Source organism: Canis lupus, chromosome 37 (assembly GCF_003254725.2).
Source record: "Canis lupus dingo isolate Sandy chromosome 37, ASM325472v2, whole genome shotgun sequence".
NCBI lineage: Eukaryota > Metazoa > Chordata > Mammalia > Carnivora > Canidae > Canis > Canis lupus.
This window is the reverse complement of record NC_064279.1, coordinates 12,729,631-12,752,435: the sequence shown is the minus strand read 5'-3', so window position 1 is coordinate 12,752,435 and position 22,805 is coordinate 12,729,631. Positions and strand designations below refer to the sequence as shown.

At 37.9% G+C, this 22,805-nt stretch overlaps 1 long non-coding RNA gene across 1 annotated transcript; it reads right to left on the bottom strand.

The window, feature by feature from the left end:
* Positions 1-29: 29 nt before the first annotated feature.
* Positions 30-14,096, bottom strand: LOC125754511 (uncharacterized). The gene is made up of 3 exons (XR_007408925.1): positions 13,980-14,096; positions 7,631-7,775; positions 30-1,714 (listed from the first exon to the last, which is right to left on the bottom strand). It is a non-coding gene; the product is annotated as an uncharacterized LOC125754511 (long non-coding RNA).
* Positions 14,097-22,805: the final 8,709 nt, after the last annotated feature.

Below are 22,805 nucleotides of genomic sequence, written 5' to 3'. Positions count from 1 at the left end.
CCCCCCGCCCTCCTCCCGAAAGAGTAGATTTTAAAAGTTATCACCACACACAAAAAAATTATAACTATGGGAGGTGATGGGTTTCTTAATTAACCTTATTGTGGTAATCATTTCACAATATGTACATATATCAATTATGTTGTATACCTTAAACTTACACAATGTTACATGGTAATTATATCTCAATAAAGCTGGGAAAAAATGAAAAAATAAATACAGGTTCTGGTGAGACTGAGACACCCAGTCTCTCTCTCTTGGTTTCCACCAAAAAGAAAGGGGAGGAAGAGGAAGGAAGAAGGGAAGAGAGGGAGGGAGGAACAGAAGGAGAAAGAAAGCAAGAAAGAGAGGTTGGGGGCTGAAGGGAGGGAGGGAAGGAGAGAGGGAGGAAGGGAAGGAAGAAAGAAAAGAAGGAAGAAAGGAAGGAAAAAGGGAGGGAGGGAAGGAAGGAGGAATGAAAAGGAAAAGAAAGAAGGAAGGAAAGGAAGACAGAGAGAGAAAATAAATATGTGTATGCATTAAAAACTTTTGGAAGTGTCCTTGTAGATCATCTTCATCCATTTGTATAATTTATCTTGTTCACATTACTTTTTTTAAATCTAAAAAGAATGGGGCTCTCCTAAGTCTAAAGTTCTCCAAGCTCTGCAAATCTGCTTTATTCTCTTGCTACTTTGATCAGGAGCAACAGCTCCATTCCAATCCAGGTTCTGGATATGGTTGTTTTCTCCCATAGAGCACATAGACAAGAGACAAGAAGGAAGAGTGACAGACTTAACCTCTCTCAGACCATGAGACGATGTTGGAGAAAAGATATTTAACTCACATTTACCTAAGAATTTCCAAAAATCAGAAAGAATCTGAATTTTGCAAGAGGCTGGGTGTTTTTGTTTTTTTTTTTTTTAAGGGAGGGTGTCCACAGATAAACTGGCTCTGGGTTCCTGAGCGAATCAGAATCAGCCTTGGTAAACTCTGTGCATTCTCTTTAAAGGGCAATTTTGACCCACTCTGAAAAGAAAGGTGGGAGTAAATCAGAGACTTAGCATTCAATAGAGCAGAAAAAAATGGAGTCACTTTAGGGTATTTCACACTCAACATGAGGAGCAGAGTGTCTATTAAAGAGCGGGTTCACAGCCATGCTAACAAAAATTTTAAAAGTTGACTGCAAGGCCATTCTAGGTAGGGCTCAAAGTGGGGCATATCTGCCCAGTGGGCCCTTGCTCCCTGATTAGGAACCAACGTTCACCTGAGACAACTCAAGATAGGACCACAGAGCTGAGGAAGTGTTGGAAAGCAGCCTTGGGACGTATGGGCTCTCTCACTTTGCAGACAGAAATGTCAGGCACAAGACTCATTGTTTCACTAGCCCAGTTCCACTTCACTCAACCTTCCTTTCCTTAGCACAGTTGTAGAAATGTAGAGCCGAACAGTTCCTTCATTCTACCAATATGGAAAGAGAGGTGAGGGGCTGGAGGGGTGGAGAGGAAGAGGGGTGGAGAGTGACATGCTCAAAGTCATACAGCCAGTTATTAGCAGAACGGTAGAGTTTTGATGCCATTAAACCCCACACCAGTGTTCTACTGTATCGATGACCTCCAGTTCTTAGGTCTCCTGATGTTTCCCAAAAATAAATGAATTGCTCATCTCCAAGGTACTCATCGAAGACAATGGTCCAATGTTGCCCTTCTTCCAGAGGCTTCTGAATTTTTGTCCACCACTCCTAGAATAAAATATTTCATTTCAAAGGAGTAAATCTCAAAAGACAGGAATAATAGCTAGCACTGCTGTCTGTCCCCAGTGCTTCATTTTATTTCTTGCCTGCATACTGAGGCTACACAGCCAGCACTGATGTTCTGGCTCAAATCAAAGCTGCATTTGATTGAGTTGGAGGGTGTGATGGCATGAGTTTCCATAAGCGGCTCCAAACTTCAAGGTTGTACAAATTATGTTTGATTTTATAACTGGTTGTGTTTCTAACGAGTGCCAGTGCTATTTTTCTGAGTCAATTTCTTTATTTGGAAAGTAAGCAAAAGAAGTATTTTCATTCCCAATGGTATCATTTTAAATTCAGATATTTAGGAAAATGTCACAAGAAACAACTGCAAAAAAAGAAAAGAAATAAGCAGGGCAGGAGGAAGCTATTTTTTTTTCCGATGAAGGATAAAGAATTCTTTTGCTTGCAAATGAAAAAAGATGACTACATATTGACATTATTCTTTACTGTAATTAGAATAATATATACAAAAAATGATTGGCTCTCTATACATCAAAGCATACCTAAAGCAATTATCTTTCCATGTGTACAATAAGAAAGGATGCTTCTGAGTAAGGTATTCCAGATATGCAATCCCCATGATTCTGAATTAGCAAAAATTATCCAAGACTTTTCACCAGTAAAAAGATGATCTCTTAGGTCCTCTCCAGCTCACAGGGAGTTTCTTTTCTTTCCATGGAAAAAGAGTTAATCAAATTAGCTAATTGCAAAGAATCAGTAGCAATATGACTTTTACCTTGGGCAATTCTTCCATGTCTTTCCACATTAAAAAAGTCCCTGGACTTAAATAAAAACACACATGGCTAATTTTTAACTTACGAAATAGGAACAAGATATTTTCCTTATAACAAGCCATTTATCTCAGAGGTAGAATAGCTAAGAAACTTTCTAGGTCTTTTTATATTCTGTTTACAATTTCCATTGTGTTGAAATTTGTTGACTAATAAGTCAAATAGAGCACTGTCATAGGGTAGATCCCCTTGTAGGGTCCCTGGGTTGAAGGAACACAGAACAGCATGTTTGTGAGAAACTGCCTTTCTAAAACAATGTGTGAATTCCCTTCCCATGAAAAAATGGATTCATTAATTCAGATGGTTAAATATTTCTGAATAGTTTCCTCATTTTCTTTTTCTTTCTTTTTTTTTTTTTTAGGATTTTATTTATTTGTTCATGAGAGACACAGAGAGAGAGGTCGAGAGACATGGGCAGAGGGAGAAGCAGGCCCCCTGTGGGGAGCCAGAGGAGGGACTCAATCCCTGGGCCCCTGATCAAGACCTGAGCCAAAGGCAGATGCTCAACCACTGAGCCACCCAGGTGGCCCCATTCCTCTTTTTCTTTCTATCACACTTGACTTTCAAATTAGGATTTACAAAGGGCAATTAAATTGATTCCAGTAAACATTTTAGTGCCTAATACATATAGAATCAATCTGATTATTACACGTAGCCTCTTCTTGAAATAAATATTGAAAAGTTTTTGTTTGTCTAATATACCTTCCATCCAATGAAGTACATATCCTAATTGGAGGGAAATTTACCACCACCACCCCCCCTCCACCAACCCAGCCGGGTTACAACAAAGTTTGGATTGCAAATATAATTATAATGGTAATTTAGGGGGAGAACAGAAACTCAATAGTTCCCTACAGCTTCTTAAAAAGTTAAATATGAAGGGCACCTGGGTGGCTCAGTTGGTTAAGCCTCTGACTTTTGGTTTTGGCTCAGGTTGTGATCTTATAGGTCATGGGATGGGACACGTTGGGCTCCACACTCAGCAGGGAGTCTGCTTGAGATTTTCTCCTTCTCCCTCTGCCCCTCCCTCCTCAAATAAATAAATAAATTTTTTTTAAAAGTTAAATTTGAAAAATATAAAATTGTTTCATTATTTGAAGTTGGATCAACATTATTATATTCTGCTTTAGAAGGAGGAATGTCTAAAACATGAAAAATAAATTTGAACATCTGACTATAATGCTTTGGGTACCTACTAACGTAGGTAGTCATCATGATTTTCTTCCATAATTTTCTTCTTCAATAAGTTATACCTTCTGAAAAAATAAATTGTATTTTTATGGTCCTTTGCAAATAACTTCCAAATATATTATCTGATTTAACTTAAATAGGCAATTATCATCCCCATTTTACAGATGAGAGAAATAAGCCCAAAAAGGTAAGGGCTACTTAAACAGACCTTCTATATCTAAGTTGACTATACCAACTACTTCAAAATTGTTAGAAATAGGGCAGCCCAGGTGGCTCAGTGGTTTAACGCTTCCTTCAGCCCAGGGTGTGATCCTGGAGACCTGGGATCATGACCCACAGCAGGCTCCCTGCATGGAGCCTGCTTCTCCTTTTGCCTGTGACTCTGTGTCTCTCATGAATGGATAAATAATAAAATTTTTAAAAAAATTCTTAGAAATGCCAAATTTTGCAAGCAGTAAAACATATTTAAGATCAGTTATCCCTGAGGGGATTAGTAAGTATGAGTTCCAGGGAACATGACCATGCTTAGAGCTGTTTGTGAATTCCTCAAAGATTAATCACCATAATGTCTCTAGTATATAACATCATGCCTGACATGGTAGGCTCTCTATGAATCTTGATTGGATGAATGAGAAATAATTTAATGAATACATGAGTAGTGCCCCTTTTCCCTTTCTGACCTCTAAAACAGTGTCCTTCAAGCTGTGCTATTCAAAAGTACCAAATGGATTTAAGAAGTATACCATAAAAGTGAGCTCAACCAGAAAGTTTTATAGGCCCTTATAGAGAATTTTCTATGCATATTAGCTTACTCAGGTTCTGAAAGGTCCTTTGGTAAAGAATCTAATTTTAGTTGTCCAAGTACTTCCCAAGCATTTACCCACAGAAATCACTCTTCTTTCTTTTTATAGAATTATTTTAACTTCCCTCCACACACCAGTGTGCTATGGAATAAGGTTTCAAAAAGAAACACTTAAAATAAAATCCCAAAAGCTAATAATGGCAGAAGGATATCACAAAAGAGGAAAAAAGTATTCTAGGAATAGGAGCAATATTTTCAAAAAGTTCAGAGACAAAAGTAGAACAAAGTAAGTAAAGGTCAGTTGGTGTGAGATGGACCAGATCAAGTAGCACCGGAGAATCTAGGATGCAGTGTCCCATCATATATGTGGACCAGGAGCTCTGGGACTGTTCTAGGTTAGGCATTGGACAGGAGCCTGGATAAGGAATAGATTAGTATCAGGAAGTTTCCATGTAGGAAAAAAATAGGTAAGAGTCAGGTAAGAGTCAAAAAATAGGACCCCAAACATCCAAGGCATCCAGGAGTAGGCTGAAAGCAGAGATGGAGGCTGATGGCCATCAGGAACAGAGAGGTCTTAGCAAGCACCAATTTTTATAGGGGACTAGGCCAAGGGCCAGAAGTTTAAGTCTAAGAGCCCTATGAGTAAGGTAGAACTCCAACTCCAGAGAGGGTCAAGTCCCAAGTCAAGGATGTTGACAAAAGGGAACAAGTTAGGGCCTGATGACCATTAAGTATCATATACTCATATTGTATTATATTGTGTTTTATCATACTGTGTTTTGTTGTATTTTATTATACTGTATCATATACTATATTATACTGTACTATATGTTGTATTATCCTGTACCATATTATTTTACATGTTATATTACATGTATATCATATTATACTATAAATAATATAATTATTATTTAACAATTAACAATTATTTAGCAATTAACAAGGGAGCATCCCTGCTACTAGACTGAAAATTTGGAAGTCCTCCATTCACCCTATCTGTCTACACTTTTGAACTCAAAGACTCTCAAGATAAGGACGACGTCTCCTTATTTGCTGGGTCTTCATTGTTTTACACTGTACATGACACATGGTAGGGAATGAAGGCAGGGGAATAAATTTGGAATAAATACAAAGAGAATGTTCAAACGGCATCAACAGACAGGATGACTTGAGGCTGAGTTGTCCAGATACTGGCCTGGGGCTCTATAAATTGCCTCAGACCTGACCAAGAGTTGTTCCTGAAACCTAAGTGTAGGACAGAACCTGTGGAGTGAGGGCTTAGGGATCCCAGCTGTTGGGGCCAAAAGAAAGGCGATTGCAAAATGCCAGAAAGAGACTAAAGCATTAGCCTTGATAGAGTCTGAGCAGGTCTTATAAAGTGGATTAGAATATAAGAAAAAAAAAATGAAAGTAGATAAGCAGGAAGGACAGCAAAGGATTAAAGAAAGCATTACTCTGGGAGGTTAAAATAAAGAGTGTGTGTGGGAATTTGATATGGGAGCATGATCTAAATTTAAACTGAGGAGTTTAATTTTTCCCCACCCCACACAACTGATTTGGAAAATGTGACCAAGTTGAACAGCAGTCATGGTGCATTTAGAGGAAGCATTTCTGTATGATTTGGATTGTGATCTGAATGTCTGTAATGATTTACTTCTTGTAGGTAAGGACAAGCCTGGCATTTTTATGTGTTTATTTACAACTCTAGAAAGAAGTGCTGGGATCAACATGGATAGGACTCCTATTCTAGCTGAAGATCCATTAGCAGCCCTTTGCTTTGCTTCTGGATGAATATTGATCCTGAGTTATAATCACTCCATTCACCAACTCTTTTAATAGATGCCTAAGTCTAGGGCAGAAACATTCATCTACTGTGGCAGTCCAAACTAAGAAAAGTATCTTGATAAGAAAAACCAATTCAGTTACCATGACAAGCAGTAAAATAATCAGACATCAGAAACATGTCTTGTTTGTGTATTTATTTTAATGAACATTTTATATTTACAATAAATCATCTTGTAATTATTTTAAATACCATCCTTTACACTAAATTTCGTTATTTCAGGCTCATTAATTTGAAATATGTAATAATCAGTCCTAGGTTTGATATTAAAAGAGAGTTTTAAGAGGTGCCTTGGTGGCTCAGTTGGTTAAACGTCTGCCTTTGGCTTGGGTCATGGTCCCAGGGTCCTGGGATTGAGCCCCACATTGGGCTCCCTGCTCAGTGGGGAGCCTGCTTCTCCCTCTCCCTCTACTTGCTGCTCCTCTCTGCTTGTGCTCTCTCTATTGAATAAATAAATAAAATCTTTAAAATAAAAGGGAATTTTACTTCTCAATACAGTTTTATTTTTTCTGCAATAGAAGTCTTGCATATTTTTTTCAGTTAGATTGAGATAATCTCTAAAAGGTGCTCAGAAGAGTGCCTGGTACATAGCAGGAGCTATATACAGTGTTAAATGTTACATTACACTTGTACTAAAATTAAGACTTCAAGAAAATAGTCTACCTCCTTAAGAATACAAGCAGTTATTACAGACTTTAAAAACATGTCCAGTTGTTGTTCAATAGGCATAAAGTTTCAATCAAGCAAGATGAAAAAGTTCTAGAGATCTAATGCATAGCAATGTGTGTATAGTTAACAACACTATAATGTGTGCTTAAAATTTTTTTCAGGGGGTAAATTCATGTTATGTGTTTTTTACTACAATTTTAAAAAATCTGTATCCAAATGGTCTGTTAATTGCAGTGAATTTCATCTATTCATTAAAGATCAGCAGAATCTCTTATTGGAAATTTCCAGTAAATAACAGTAATAAGGATATCTATATTGCTGGAGAAACACCAGCTACTATAACAAATTTCTGTTGTCCTATAGCTATTCTACATTTTGAGGCCTACCTCTTGCTCATATAGTACTTCTGGTGGGCCGGCAGCTTTCTTTCAGATGGTGACTTGGGAATCAAGGTTCAATTTATTTGTGGCTCCACCTCCTTTAGGCCCTCATTGTCATGTGCCTCCAATGGGCTGGAGAAGGATGAACAGGATACAGAAGAACAGATTGCAAGTAGAAAGTCCTACCTGCTTCTTAAGTCTTGGCCTAGAAGTGACAAAAGATACTCCTGCTCACATTCTGTTGGTGAGAACTACCACGTGGCCACACTCAGGTGCAAGAGAGGCTGGGAAATCCAGACCTTGGCTCAGCAGCCATGTTCCAGCAACAGCTCTAACCATAAAAAGAGAGAACAGATTTTGGTGAACAGCTCGCTGTCTCTGCCACAGCACCTGAAAACAGTTCTTAAAAACATGTTTAATCTTGGGACAGGGACACCTGGATGGCTCAGCAGTTGAGCGCCTGCCTTCGGCCCAGGTCATAATCCTGGAGTCCTGAGCTCGAGTCTCACATCAGGCTCCCTGCATGGAGCCTGCTACTCTCTCTTCTTATGTCTCTGCCTCTCTCTGTGTGTGTCTCTCTTGAATAAATAAATAAAAATCTTTTTTAAAAAAATCTTGAGGTGCCTGGATGGCACACTTGGTTACGAAGCCCACTCTTGGTTTTGGCTCAAGTCCTGATCTCAGGGTCATGAGCCTGCATTGGACTCCAGGCTGGGCTCCACACCAAATGCAGAGTCTGTTTATCTATTCCCCCCAATCCTTCCCCCTGCTCACTTGCTCTCTCTCTCTCTCTCAAATAAATAAATAAAATCTTTTTTTTTAATGTTTAATCTTAATTTCAGACTTCTCACAAAATCAAATTGTTATTCTCTTCAGTACTCTGAAAGTACTTTAATTGCAAAGATACTACAAAACTATTTTAAGATTCTCTATTCTCATAATTTTTCCCTTTTACTTTGTCACATCCTTAATTTCCATATATATGACTTTTAAATGTGATTTAAAATGATCCAAGGACCATGAGATTCTTTTTGAGACTTCAAAGAAAGATTTAATGCTGACAACAACATGGATGGAGCTGGAGAATATAATGTTAAGTGAAATGAGTCAGTCAGAGAAAGACAAACACCATATGATTTCACTCATATGTGGAATTTAAGAAACAAAACAAATGAGCAAAAGAAACAAAAAAGAGAAACAAATCAAGAAACAGATTTAACCATAAAGACAAACTGATGGTTGGGAGTGAAATAGGTGATGAAATAGGTGATGGGGATTAAGAGCACACTTACCATGATGAGCACAGAGTAATGTAGAGACTTGTTGAATCACTATATTGTACACCTGAAACTAGTATGACACTGTTACTATCCTGGAACTAAAACTAAAAAACTTAATTAAGATATAATAAAATAAAAAGAAATATCCAACACTGACAAAAATGGCCTCCAATACTTCTTTCTGGCTATAAAAACTTAGTATTTTATACCATGCCTACAGCATATATTGAATGTACAGTAGGAAAAAGAATGTCAGCCAAATTATAACTTAATTCATATGGAACATTCATTTATTCAAACGTCTACTTTTAGCTTTCACATCAAATTCAACATAGATTCATAATGCTATAATTTTTCAATAATATAGTTACTGCAAGTAATATAAAAAATAATTTTTTCAGGGATTAAAATGATAAATAAAAGCCCCTGAGGTGACATTAAAGGTGAATTCCTAAGAAGTAAAAGTAAATGGAGACAGGACATTACAAATATGAGGAGGGATAATAGGATTTCAAGTTCTTCCTACTTGAAAAATGGATTGAGCCAACAATTTCAGTGAATCATGTGAATTTGCACATTCTCAGTGTTTTTGTCATAAGTAACCTGTGGTTGTATGATTATTTGTATTATCATCTCTATATTCTAATTAATAGATTATTATTATTTAATAATAATTAAATAGTAGCTTACTATGGAAACCTGAAACTATCTGGTCTACAATGAAACTGCTTTAGAGTGAAGTTGGACAATTTAAATCCTCCTCCCCCACATGCATATCCTTCTACATAAAGAGAAGTGGCACTGCGTAATTCAGAAGCAATATTCTTGAGTGCAATAAATGACATTTTCCTTTAGAACCCTACTTCTCCCTCTTCATAGAAAAGACTCACCTGAGTCTTCTTGCTTCATGCAGGCCTCTCTCCACCTCATCACCCATGTCAAGGACTTAGTATCTCCTCCCAAATCAATCACTTAAGCTTATTGATCAAACTGGCTTATTACCTTGGTCTGAATGAGTCTCAGTCAATGTATCTCTTCAACTAGGCATTTGTCATTTATTCTAATTGTCCCTGAAAGGAGTTGTCAATGAAAGGAATGCCAAGCATAATCAAGCAGATAGAAGTCTTTGTGTGGTCAGGGAGACTCTGGAACCACTTATGACCACTCTGAAAAATTAGTTTTTTTCCTTGCATGTCAAGTGTGGCAGGGTCCCTGTTGGGCTGAATCCTTCTTCCTGGCCTTGAAGAAATAGCAGTTTTCAACTGAGAAGAATTCCCTTGATAGGTGGAGGACAGGGCTCCTAAACCCTGAACTTACTCAACTTACTCAATCTCCCTGAAAAAGGGGATCACATTTATGCAGCTTCAAATCAGGTCAGAAGCTGAGACTTCCACGTTTATTCATGTTCCTGATCAGATTTCTCAGAAACATCAACCATTTGGTCAGTGAGCTAAAAAGCCATTGGAGACACAGTCTGAGGAATCAAGCCTGAAAGTGAAGAGTAAGAGCTTTTGAAGAGCAAAAGGACTCTGCTTGGGTGCAAAGTCAATAATGAATGAGGTCAGGAGTGAGACCTCAGTAGGACCTTACACTTTGTTAGAGACAACTCACACCTCAGGATCTAACCAGTGGATCAAATTATTCCTGGATGAAGGGCTGTAACCCAGGAAACCAGAACTTTCTTTGGGTGGCCCTGGAAATTTGATACCTGAATATCAAAAGTCTAGGGAAAAGACATTTGGGCCAACACACAGTTAAACTCTAAAAACCACCACCATATCCAACCCATACCATGTAACCTGCTTTCTACTACCTCACCTATGCCTGGCCTCACCTGAGATGCTACTACTCTGTTCCCACCTGTAAAACCATGTCTAGTACAATTTCTTAGCCACTTTCTTTCTACTGAAAGGATAGGGAAATCTCAGCAAAGACTATTTTCTTCCCCCTTAAGTAAATGATTTTCTTTTCTCCTGGGAAAGGATGCTAGACTCTGGTTCCGAGAATTCTATTCCCAGAAGAAGAATCTCCCAAAGCAAGAATCTCATTTTCACCATTAATGTCTAGAGGGGAGTCCCGTCCCATCTGTACTCAAGGCCCCTCTGTCTCCTAGAACTTCCTACTCCCTCCAACACAGCTATGTTTACCTCTTAACACTCTTAACACTAAGTTTACCCCTGCCCTTCTTTTTCCCAAGACTCCCAAAGATAGATCATGTTTTCTTTAATTCTGGACAGAATTTAATTATACACTCAGATGACAAGACCTACTTTCCTATATATCTTATGCTTTTTCTCTTGTTTCTACTTTTTAATAGTAAAGGTTTTAGCCATCTTTAAATGTGACGTTTTATTTGCTAATATAATATTCCATTTATATTATTGTTATATATGTTATATACACTCAATTCAGACTGAGAAAATTCTTCATAGATATTAATTCTGTAAGGTCTCTTGACTCTCATTTTTGCAATTTAGATCAATTTCTCTTTAAAATATGTTTTAGTCAACCCATTAATGGCGAAAACCTTTGTGATGTTCCAGGAACTCCAGAAAAATAGTGTTTACTTCTTTGGCTTATATGATGAGAGACATTATCTTGATGCTTTTAAACAATGGGGTGAAGTTTTCAGAAAAATCCGACAATGAAAGATAAGACTTTGACACTTCTCTGTCTTCTCTGATCCCCAAATTCTCCATGCCATCCCTTAGATCCCTTGTCCTCTCCAGACTCTGAGTTCAGTCCTGTTTTCTGGCTTCTTAAAGCCTGAAACCAGCCTTCTGCTGGTTATGCTCTGTCTGGATATATCCCCTTGTTGTCATCACTGAGTTTTGACGTAGCTCCCTGTATAGCTACCATCTCTTTCTCTTACTTCAATAGCTAAATCCCTACCCCTACCCCTTATTTTGTTTTTAATTACAAGAAGTCTGGAAGTGTGGCATCCAGGGCTAGGATTGTGGCTGCACGGTATCAAAGACCTAGCCATATTCTCTTTTCTCCACCATCCTTAGCATTGCCTCTGATCACTATGTACTGATGCAGCATGCAGCATACTTATCTTCAAGGCTGGAAAACAAAAAGAAAAGAACGGGTTCTTGCCAGCAATACTTTTCTCTATTTCTCAGGAAAACAAAATATTTCCCAAAAACGTGCCCCTTACTCCCAACAGATATCCTTTATTTTTTTAAAAAAAATATTTTATTTATTTATTCATGAGAGAGAAAGAGGCAGAGACATAGGCAGAGGGAGAAGCAGGCTCCATGCAGGGAGCCCCACGTGGGACTCGATTCTGGGACTCCAGGATCACACCTTGGGCCAAAGGCACATGCTCAACCGCTGAGCCACCCAGGCGTCCCAACAGATATCCTTTAATATGTCTCACATTAGAATTGGATAGCATAGCCAACCAAATGGGGATGCTTTTAGGGAGCAAGAAATGGTATATGTTGTAGTTCCTACTATTCTACTTGTTCTAACTCTGGGATCCACCTTGCTCTTGTCCTTCCGGAAACCAGAACCTGTGAACCCTAGACCCATAGCAAGGGCAGTGCTACCCAATTCCAGGCCTCCTATTGCTGACCACCTGCCTGGGGTTCCACTCGTTGCTCTGACATGACTCATGGATGTTGCTCTCAGATTGACTGGACAGCTTCCCATCACCTTGGCTAACCACATCTTCAAAGCACCCACTCTATGTCCAGTGCTTGGTCAGTCCAGTGCTCTGAGTCCCCCAACCCCCACCCTTCTAGCCAAGCTGTTCAGTAGGGCTAAGCTCCAATGCTGATCTTCAGAGATAATTTAGCTTTTCAGTCCTAGCCTGCCTTTGATCTTATGTTTCTAGGAGTATAGCTGACACATAGTAAAACCTCACAAGTTTTTTTTGAAGGAATGAATGTCCAGGTCTACGTGATAAACATGGATTAGAATGAGAGGTTAGGCAAGCCAAAAATCTGGAAGGAAATCATCTATGATAATTCTTTGTTCTATATGACACTCTAGGAGTACACATTTCTATGTGATAAAAAAAAATTTACATGTAGATGATTTGTTCTTCAATTGCTATGCTGCTTTGGGAATGCTGGAGGAAAAAGATTTTTCTCCCCCTTTCTGGAGCCTTAAAGAAAGAATCAGGCACACATCCTCACATTACACCAAGAGCTACTAACTTTTTTTTGTTGTTGGTCTTCCCTGTATGCAGTTTTAATGTCTTGATTCTGTGAACCATGATATATAGACGTGGGTAATTGGTGGCAGATGTACGTATCTTCTCCTCTAGAAGAAGTTTAAGAAAATATGATCTAATTGAGGAACAGTTCAAACAAGCACTGATATTCAATTAAAGGTCATGTTCCCTTTGGATAAATCTTAAAGGAAAGAAGGTTTTTGTTATACAAATAGAGGCATAAAACATAAATAGGAAATATGGTAAAAATATTTGGGACAAAAAATCTTTCACTTAGAGTTTTGACAAATGTTCTACATGGACAGCCCTTCAATAAAAAAAAAAATGCATAAGAGGCCTTGTGGTTTCCCATTATTTGTTGTGGTAACAGCAAAGATGTATCTCATCCTACATTACCATGATATTCTAATTATAACTTTTACTTAGCATTGCTATCACATGCATAAGTGTATCCAAAATTGGAGCAGGGGAACAGAGAATAGGAAATCTCCAGACAAAATGGAAACTCCCTATGTTTCCCTTTGTTGATTTCTATACTTCTAGGAAAAAAAAAAACAGTAATTACACAGCAAAGGTTATTACAGAGGTTGCAAATATATCATTGAAGAAACTACTGGTAGTGACTTGCCTCACTCTTTACCAAATTATTTTAGAAGGAAAAAAAATCAATGGATGAGTTAAACACAAATACATGTGAGAGGATTAACTACAAATCACCTAGTGATTCTTCTTATGATATAATTAACTGCCCTTATTACATTCCTGTCAACATTTTTTTTAAGATTTTATGTTTATGTAATCTCTACACCTAACGTGGGGCTCGAACTCACAACCCTGAGATCAAGAGTCTCATGTTCCATGGATTGAACCAGCCAGGTGCCCCTCTCATCAACATTTTTTTTTTTATGGGAGAATCAGGCTCTCAAAGGACAAAGTCACTACTGAAGTTTTCTAACTTTATCAATTAATCCATATTATTGGTGCTCATACTTTGAAATTTTACAAACTGGAATTAATCTTATATTAATAAATGTCAACTATGGAAATAATACCATGCGTCCATTTTCCTTACCTCTCTGATCTCTGACTTTTCTTTCTCATCAGAATTTCAACTGAATTTGTGGAAGAGAGTAGATATCATGTAGCTGATCCTTTTGCATTAAGGCTTCAGACAAAGGATTCTCATTCAGCTAAGCAAGCTTGGGCAATCTGACTATGTGGGAGGATGAGACTTTGGAGATATGTATTTATGGCTTCCTCGTGTATTTTCCTCTTTCTCATCCTAAATTCAGGAAGGTAGTAGGCCACATGCTTCTTGCCTCGGGGGAGTATTAAATATGTCATAAGGAGGAAAGCAGAAGTTGCCTGCATGATACTTCCCTACTTGGTTTTATTTCCAAATGTCTAAACTACCCCCCACTCCCCCCTCCAGAAATCTATGTTGGATTCCCTGGAGGGAAAAGAGAACTGAGTCTGCCTGTGAGGGAAAAGGTTGTGCCTTGAAGAAAATTAGAGATTTCTCTGCATCCTTGTTTTCCTGCCCTCCCTTCCCTGAAGAAGTTGCCAAATATTTCTAGCTCACCAAAGATGCCTGTACCCAAGGGTTGAATGAGAACAGCAAGAGGCATGGATCTGAGAGACTCTGAGAACTGAGGCAGTGAGCTGCTCTGTGGAATGTAGAGTGGGGGGATGAGAGAAGGGACCTCCCCAGGACTGTGAGGGTCTGTGAAGCCTCCATATTTCCTTGGCAAAGGATGGGGAGCACCAGGGAGAAGAGCCCTAGGAATGACTGAGGTTGAATTTCTTGCCTACACTGTGGAAGGGGAGACTCTGAGTCAAAATTAATTCAAAAAAACAAAGAAATGTGGTATTTTTTGCACATGAGAGTTTGAGGATTGAGATTCATAGCCAGAAAACTGAATACAGATACTAAAAAAGTATAAAATGGAAGATACACCTCTTTACTGAAGAGAGGTAATGGTCCCTTTCACCAACAACTGATATTCTTTAGAAACTGTGGTGAACCACACATAAGAACTATACATGTCCATTTGAGTACGTGATCTTGAAATACATATGAAGCATTTAGTGGCCTGGTGTGCAATTTGAATATGTAGTCCTGTATCATTGCTCAAACCTCCTCATTGTTTCATTCAGCCATTCCATTCTTGTTCATTCATCCCCTGTGCTCACAGACAACATTCATTCCCTGAGCATATGCCCTCTTATGTGTTCCCATAGGACCCTTCTATTTGCCTTCAACAATAGTGTCCAAATTGTGCACTAGTCTGTAAAGTCCATAAAGGAAGGAGTTTTGAAAAGACTCATTCTTTCTAGAGGACTGGTATCCCCATTATTTGTTCAGGTTTTAAAATATAGTGTAATGACAAGAACAGTGAATGAAAATATTTACTACTTTTGATCCATGATGGGCAAAACTTGATGCTAATGTGGCTTCCTCCCCCATCATCCAAAATTAAAGTTGAAATGGATATGGGATTATTGCTTAGGTAGAAAAGAAAAGGGGAAATTTTGTCAAAAAAACTTTCAGTTTCTTATGGAGGACAATCAGGTTCTCTCTAATTCTGGTTCATAGTGTGTAAGCAAAACCACACACACACACATAAATGTTCATGGCTTTAAATTTAACTTATTTTTTTTAAACCAATTAGATCTTCAAATTTATTCAGTTGAATTTTGGTTTTTATTTATTTATTTTTTAATATTTTATTTATTTATTCATGAGAGACACAGACTGAGAGAGAGAGGCAGAGACACAGGCAGAGGGAGAAGCAGGCTCCATGCAGGGAGCCCGATGTGGGACTTGATCCCGGGACCCCAGGATCACACCCTGGACCAAAGGCAGGCACTAAACCGCTGAGCCACCCAGGGATCCCCTAAATTTAACTTATTTTTAATGAGACTCTGATCATTAAAGCAACAGGATTTTCCTGGGTATTTAAAAGTTGGGGAGGCAATTTATCACATATAGATATTGGTTATGTATAATATTCTCAACAAAAGATAGAACTATAGCTATTTTACACTTTCTCTAAGGATTAACGCAGGTGTTTGAAATCACTTTTTTAAAATTAGGCTTTTAAAAAAGATTTATTTATTTATTTATTTTAGAGAGAGACTGGGTGGAGAGGCAGAGGGAGAAGGAAAGAGAGAATCTCAAGCAGACTCAGGGATGAGGGCAGAGCCCAATGTGGGGTTTAATCTCATGGCCTTGAGATCACAACCCAAACTGAAACCAAGAGTCAGATGCCTAACGGACTGCCACACAGGCACCCCAAAATTAGGCTATTTTGGCGGGCAGTTTTAGGTTTACAGAGAATTTGAAAGGAAACTACAGGATTCCTATACATTTCCCTTTACCACCTCCCATGCCCTGTTCCCCCCCCCACCAATCTCCCTATGATTAATATCTTGCATTAGTGTAGTATGTTTGTTACAACTGATGAGGCAATATTGAGACATTATTGTTAACTAAAGTCCATAGTTTCTATTAGGGATCAATCTTTGTAAATATCCCATGGGTTTTGGCAAATGTATAGTGACACCTAACCCACCATTATAGTATCATATAGAATAGTATTACTGCCCTAAAAATGCCCTTTGCTCCACCTACTCACTCCTCCCTCCCCTGGAATCACTTTTTAGCCTGGTTATAGATATATTATTGGTATTCTACTGGTCCTGATGGGCAGGACTACATAGAATTGTACTATTTCATGCTTATGTTGGAATTATTGTGAGAAAGGTGTCATGGCCCAGGTAAACACTGCCAAGGGAGTGCCTGGGTGGCCCAATCTGTTAAGCATCTGCCTTGGTCTCAGGTTGTGATCCCGGGGTCCTGGGATTGAGCCCCACGATGGGCTCCCTGGTAACAAGGAGTCTGCTTCTCCCTCTGCCCCTCCCTCTATTCATGCTCACTCGTGCACTCTCTCTCAAATGAATAAAATCTTAAAAAAAAAAAGAAAGAAAGAAAGAAAGATAATGCTATCAAATGTTTTCTAATACCTGATTTGGACTTAAAATTTACACTTACACTTGAGGCAAAAAAGGCAGAAATTTGGAAGAAAGCAGCTGAAGAGATTGGGCAAAGTTTTTAATTTATCCCTGAATATATTTGGAACAAGACATTCTCTTTTCATGGAGAAAACAACAAAATCATCTGCATACATAGATGTAACATTTCAATGTCATTCAATTTTTTCCCTCCTGTGTATAAGATTAAAGTTTTATAAACTAGATCCTTACAGTTAGTTTTTTTGTGGTCATTTTACTCAGATTCTTGCCTTTAGGCAAAATAACCCTTAAGCCATTTTCCTCCCATAGTTTTTTTCAGAACTATCATAAAACTACATTATACAAAGTTCAGAATTCGTTTAATTGCTTGATACTCTTATGGTGATAAATCTATCTAGGAATACCTAAATTTCATCCTGTGGTTATATGCTCATTCCTTAACTCAATCTCACTTCCTAGGGAGGAAGAACCCTTCTTCTGTATAGCAAATTTTCACAAATATTAAGATTATTGTTAGGTTCATTTCTATTTTTTTTTCCCTCACAGCTAAATGATTCTGGCTTCTTCATCTTTTCCCATCAGGTCTTACTTCCCATTCTTAAATTATCTCAGTGGAAATGATGAGAAAACATGCAATATAAGGATGACAATTTAGTATCATGAAACTGTCTTCCAGTGTACCAGGCCATTTCTAACTTATAAATATTCACAATGCCTTATGCTTTCATCCAAGAAGGACTATCCTTAATATTTCAGAGCTTTGACTTAACATGTAATTTACTCAATCAAAATGAACAATGAGTTCTATGAGCACAATCTGTAAAACATGGTAGGGTTCTTGTCCTTGTGGGGTTTATTAAACCATAAAAAGCAGATGTAGGTATTGAATGCATGGTGCAGAACTTGCATTTAATAAACATCTGGAGAAGGAAGATTTCTCTGGTTGATTTGGTGAGTATTTCATGGAGTGTCCTAGAGGTGGCTGGAAAGATTGGACAGGATTTGGATGAGCAGAGCGAGGAGGTGAGGACAGTCCAGACCAGGAGCACAAGAGTAAAGCCACAAAAGCAAAGGCCATTAAGTGAGCAAGGAAAGATGAGAAGTCCAGCCAAAGTCCACGAAGTTGAGAAGTGTGGGCAGAGAAGGAGGGGGTGGTGAATAGCTTTGAAGGCAATCTTAGGAGCTAATTTGAGACAGTAACAAGTTATGGGCTTAAAAACATGCCTATTTTGACCTGACTCTTGTTGCAAATGATAGTAACAGGCCGTTTTGGCAGAAAGAGGAATCTATCCGTTTATATATCCAAACCTAGGGAAGGAGAGAATATAAGCTAGCAGTTCCTGGAACAACTCCAACCAAGCATGCAAATACCACTGGGATTCTCCCTGTTTTCCTCATCTCTGCTTTGCTCTCATGTTTCCTATGATATTAGAACCATAGTCACCAACATTTTCTGGTTTGCCTTTTCCTGAGTGCCTCATTAGAGAAGAATTGCTTCCCCTCACCCCCGCCCCAATCCTACTTGAAGGAAAGAAAGAAATGCTAGGAATGTCTCTAGTTATCCTAGTGTGGATCACATGCTCTCATCTGTAACCAGTAAAGAGGTACCATGATTTCCAGCTGTCCTTAGAAGCACCTGGTTAAGGTGGAGGCTGGGTTAGGAGGTGCAGCTCCAAAAGAAACATACTGTCTCTAGAAAAAGAGGACAAGGCAGAGATAATAGCAAATGTCCTCTATAAAGCCATTAATCTTTTTCATTGTCACTCTATGAATAAAAAAGCAATGCAAGATCATTTGGAAAGTGGGAATATTGATTAAACACAAAGAAGGAAAAAATTAAAATCACCTGAAGTTGTTAGAGATAATGAACCTATTAATATTTTTGTCTACTTTGTTTTGATGCAAATTTATGTGTATCTATGTATGAGTGTGGCAGACATCATAATGCTCCTCCCCTCAAAAGATTCATGTCCTAATTCCTAAAACCTGTGGATATGTTGCTTTACACAGCAAAAGGGATTTTGCAGATGTAATTAGGGATCTTGAAATAAACAGCCTAACCTTATACCTAACTAGAAAAAGAACAAATAAAGCCCAAAGCCAGCAGAAGGAAGGAAAAAAAAATAAAGATTAGAGTAGAAATAAATGAAATAAAGGCTTAAAAAATTGAAAATTTCAATGAAACCAGGATATGGTTCTTTGAAAAGGTTAAAAAAAATTGAGAAACCTTTAGCCAGACTCATCAAGGAAAAAAGAGAGAGAACTCAAATAAATAAAATTAAGACTCTTAAGATGGAAAGATTATTCTGAATAATTTGGTTGGGCCCAAGTTAATTACAATGGTGCATATGAGAGGGAGGCAGGAGGATCAAAGTTAGAGAGAGAGAGAGACTAGAAGATTCTATGCTACAGGCTTTGAAGATGGAGAATGGGGCCATGAGCCAATAAATACAGGCAGCTTCTAGAGGCTAGAAAAGGCTAAGAAACGGATTCTTCACAGAACTTCCAAAAGAAATGCAGCTCTGTTAACACCTCAATGTTAGCCAGGTGGAACTGATTTTGGACTTCCGACCTCCGGAACTGTAAGATAATAACTATAACTCTGTGTTGTTTTAAGCAACTAAGTTTATGGTAATTTGTTATAGCAACAATAGAAAACTAAATAATGCTGGCACCTGGGTAGCTCAGTAGGTTAAGGGTCCCATTCTTGATTTCAGCTCAGGTCATGATCTCAGGGTTGTGAAATCTAGTCCCAAGTCATGCTCCATGCTGGGGGTGGAGCCTGCTTGGGATTCTTTCTCTGCCTTTCCCTCTGTCTTACCCTACCCACCCACCCACTCTTGCCAGCTCTCTATCTTTCGCTCTCTCTCACGAAAGAAGGAAAGAAGGAAAGAAAGAAAGAAAAAAAGAAAGAAAGAAAGAAGAAAGAAGAAAGAAAAAATTAAACAATGAATATATATATTATATACATATATATATATACATATGGGGGTGAGTTTTTTTGTTTTCAACAAAGTCAGGATCATACTGTACCTGATGTTTAGTGATGTACAGTCTTTCAAAATAAAGATCGTAAATTTTTTTGGTTTGTTTTTAGCAGAAAAAAATGACACAGTGAAAGTGGTCCCTGGTAGTACCAGAGATTGGTTAGAAGTATTATGCAGGGTGTTTCAAAGGGAGAAGAGAGGCTAGTGGGAACAACCTCACAGATTTTTGCAAAATGGTAGTTTTGAGATGCTGAAGATCTTGAGAGGTGTAGTAGCAGAGAGAACAGTGAAAAGGGACATTTAGGGACATTTGAAGAGCATGACTTACGGGACTCAGTGACAACACTTTAGGTGATGTCATGTTCTTTGGCATAGCCTTCTCTCAAAGTATATAACCAGTGACCAGTTTTTCATCTGTTAACTTTGTTTTTCCATGATGTATTTTTTCAAATGATTTTTCTCAAGCAGTTCAGAAAATCATGCAGATATGACCATGAGGCAACAAAGAGAGACAGCCATTTCTTAACTCAATCATCAATCCCATAGAGGAATTGTTTTTGGTAAAAATAAAATTGTTTTTGGTAAAACATCTGTTTCAAAAAGCACATTTTGTCTATACGTTGCATGTATACATTTTGACCATGAAGTTTGCAAACCTAAGTAATATTTTACCTTTTTACAGATTAAACACTCTCATTTACTTCTTCTAGGGTATGCTAAAGATGCACATTTACTCAAAGAAAACGTGAGACACAAATCATCTGAAGTAGAGAATAACAGATGGATACGCATCTCGTACGTTCCCTCCACTGTATTCGCAGGGCCTAGGCAGTGCTGGCAAAACAAAGATGGGGAGAATGCTATTTTGAGGACACTAGTCTTGTGTTGGCCGTATTTTTATTTCCTCATCAGTCTTGCACCTTGGGTGATAGAATTCATTTTGTAGAATGGTGATAAATAGTGCAGTGGGGGACTAAACAACTTTTACCTTGGAGCTAGCGGTTCTTTAACTTTCAAAGTTGATGCAAATTTTAAAAGAGGTGCTCTATTTTAAAAGGTTGTCTCGTACATCTAATGCTGATTAAAAAAAAAAAACATTGATTTTCTCCTTATCCTGGGTCACCACCAATGGAAAGACTGCACTAATATACCATGTTCATTGCAACTTTGCACAGTGAATTGAATTATATATTGCTGATAAGGAACAATATATATCCTGCAGTATAATTCAACACATCATATGTGATATCCGTAAACTATTTATTATATGTAAAATATATAACTATAGGTGTATTTGTGTTCCCACTCTCCCCCTCCCCCAGTCCTTAATTACTATGTTTCCAGACTGTGGCCACCAGGTGCCTGTGTATTTCTTTTCTTCTTCAGCCTTGATTTCTCACCTTGGATAGAGTTCCTTCAATTCAACAAATATTTACTGGGCAGCTGTCATGGACTGAACTGTCCCCTCCTCCTGCCCTAACCATCCTCCCATCTGGAATGTTTTTCCCTGTTTACAGTGGCCACTCTAGACAGGGTGACAGCCCACACTAAAGAGATACTTGATGGAAGTTCATGTTCTGCCCTGTATTTTACCATTGCAGACATTTTCGAGATGGGCATAACCTTTACAGTTTCTTATTAAGCACTAAATATCAAAGTCACTCACTCTTTCAATGAGTGTGTAGCTAATATTACTACTACTAATTTAGTTATTGAGCTAGATAGCTGGTTTAAAAGTAGCACTCTGTAACATGTGCTGAATCAGGATTGCTGAGTTCTGATTGGTTGAATTCTTAAGTGGTCTGATTGTGGACGTCAGAATATTCGTAAGAGTGAAGGTTGTGGTAACTGTTCTTGCATAATAGCTGGTGTTTGTTCTAAAGAAATATCTGGAAATGTCCAGCTCCACAAATTTTGCAGGTAACATGCCTCCCAAAAGGGCTACTTATTAAAAAACACCTAATATCACATTCAAATTACAAAGGATGTGTAATATTCTATTTACTACACATTTATATTACATAGGACATGTAAATCCCACTTGTGAGAAAGAAATAGACATGCTTTTATAGGCAAAGATCAAGTGTTCTGCAGTTGTTAATGTTCAACTGGGAGGGGTCATGTGTGTCCAGTATGGGACATGGGAGGCCCTTACCTCACTTTATATTATTGCCCCAACGCTGTTTCTCCCCTTGGCATTCAGATTCCAAGTGTCAACTAAATCTCACTTCTTCGATGAAGTCATCTCAACATGCTTCAACCCCACTCAATTTTTCTCTTCACTTAATTCCTACTGTATTTAAAGATACCTCAGGGTGAGAATAACTAGATGTATTTACAGTCTGTATTAGAATTGTTGTTCTCTGGTTATTTTGTATGTTCTTGCCTCACCAACAGTTTCTTGAATGCAGAGATCCTTTTTTAAATAAAATCAACTTTATTTTCTATTAAATAATATATACTCTGTGTGTTATTTTCCTCAACATTTTTAAAGGTTTCTTTATCTTCGTAAATATTAACTTGGTTCATTCATTTTAATTGCCAATTACAGAATACAAAATCTTAAAAGATAAAGAAATAACAGAAAGCACCACAATCATGCCACTCTGCAATAAATATGTTTGCTTTCTTGTTGTATTCTCTTCTATATTTTTCCTATGTAATATGTTTTTTCATGAATTCATATTGTGCATGTTTGTAATTTTTTTATAAACATGTACATATCTTTTCATATCAAAAACCATTCTTCTAGACATCATCATTTTCTTAATCTGATTCCTGGACATTTAGGGAATTTCCAAGTATTTGCCATCATCCCACAATATCCTAGCTAATGTTTTGTTCTTACTTCTTAGAATAAATTTATAGAAGAGAAA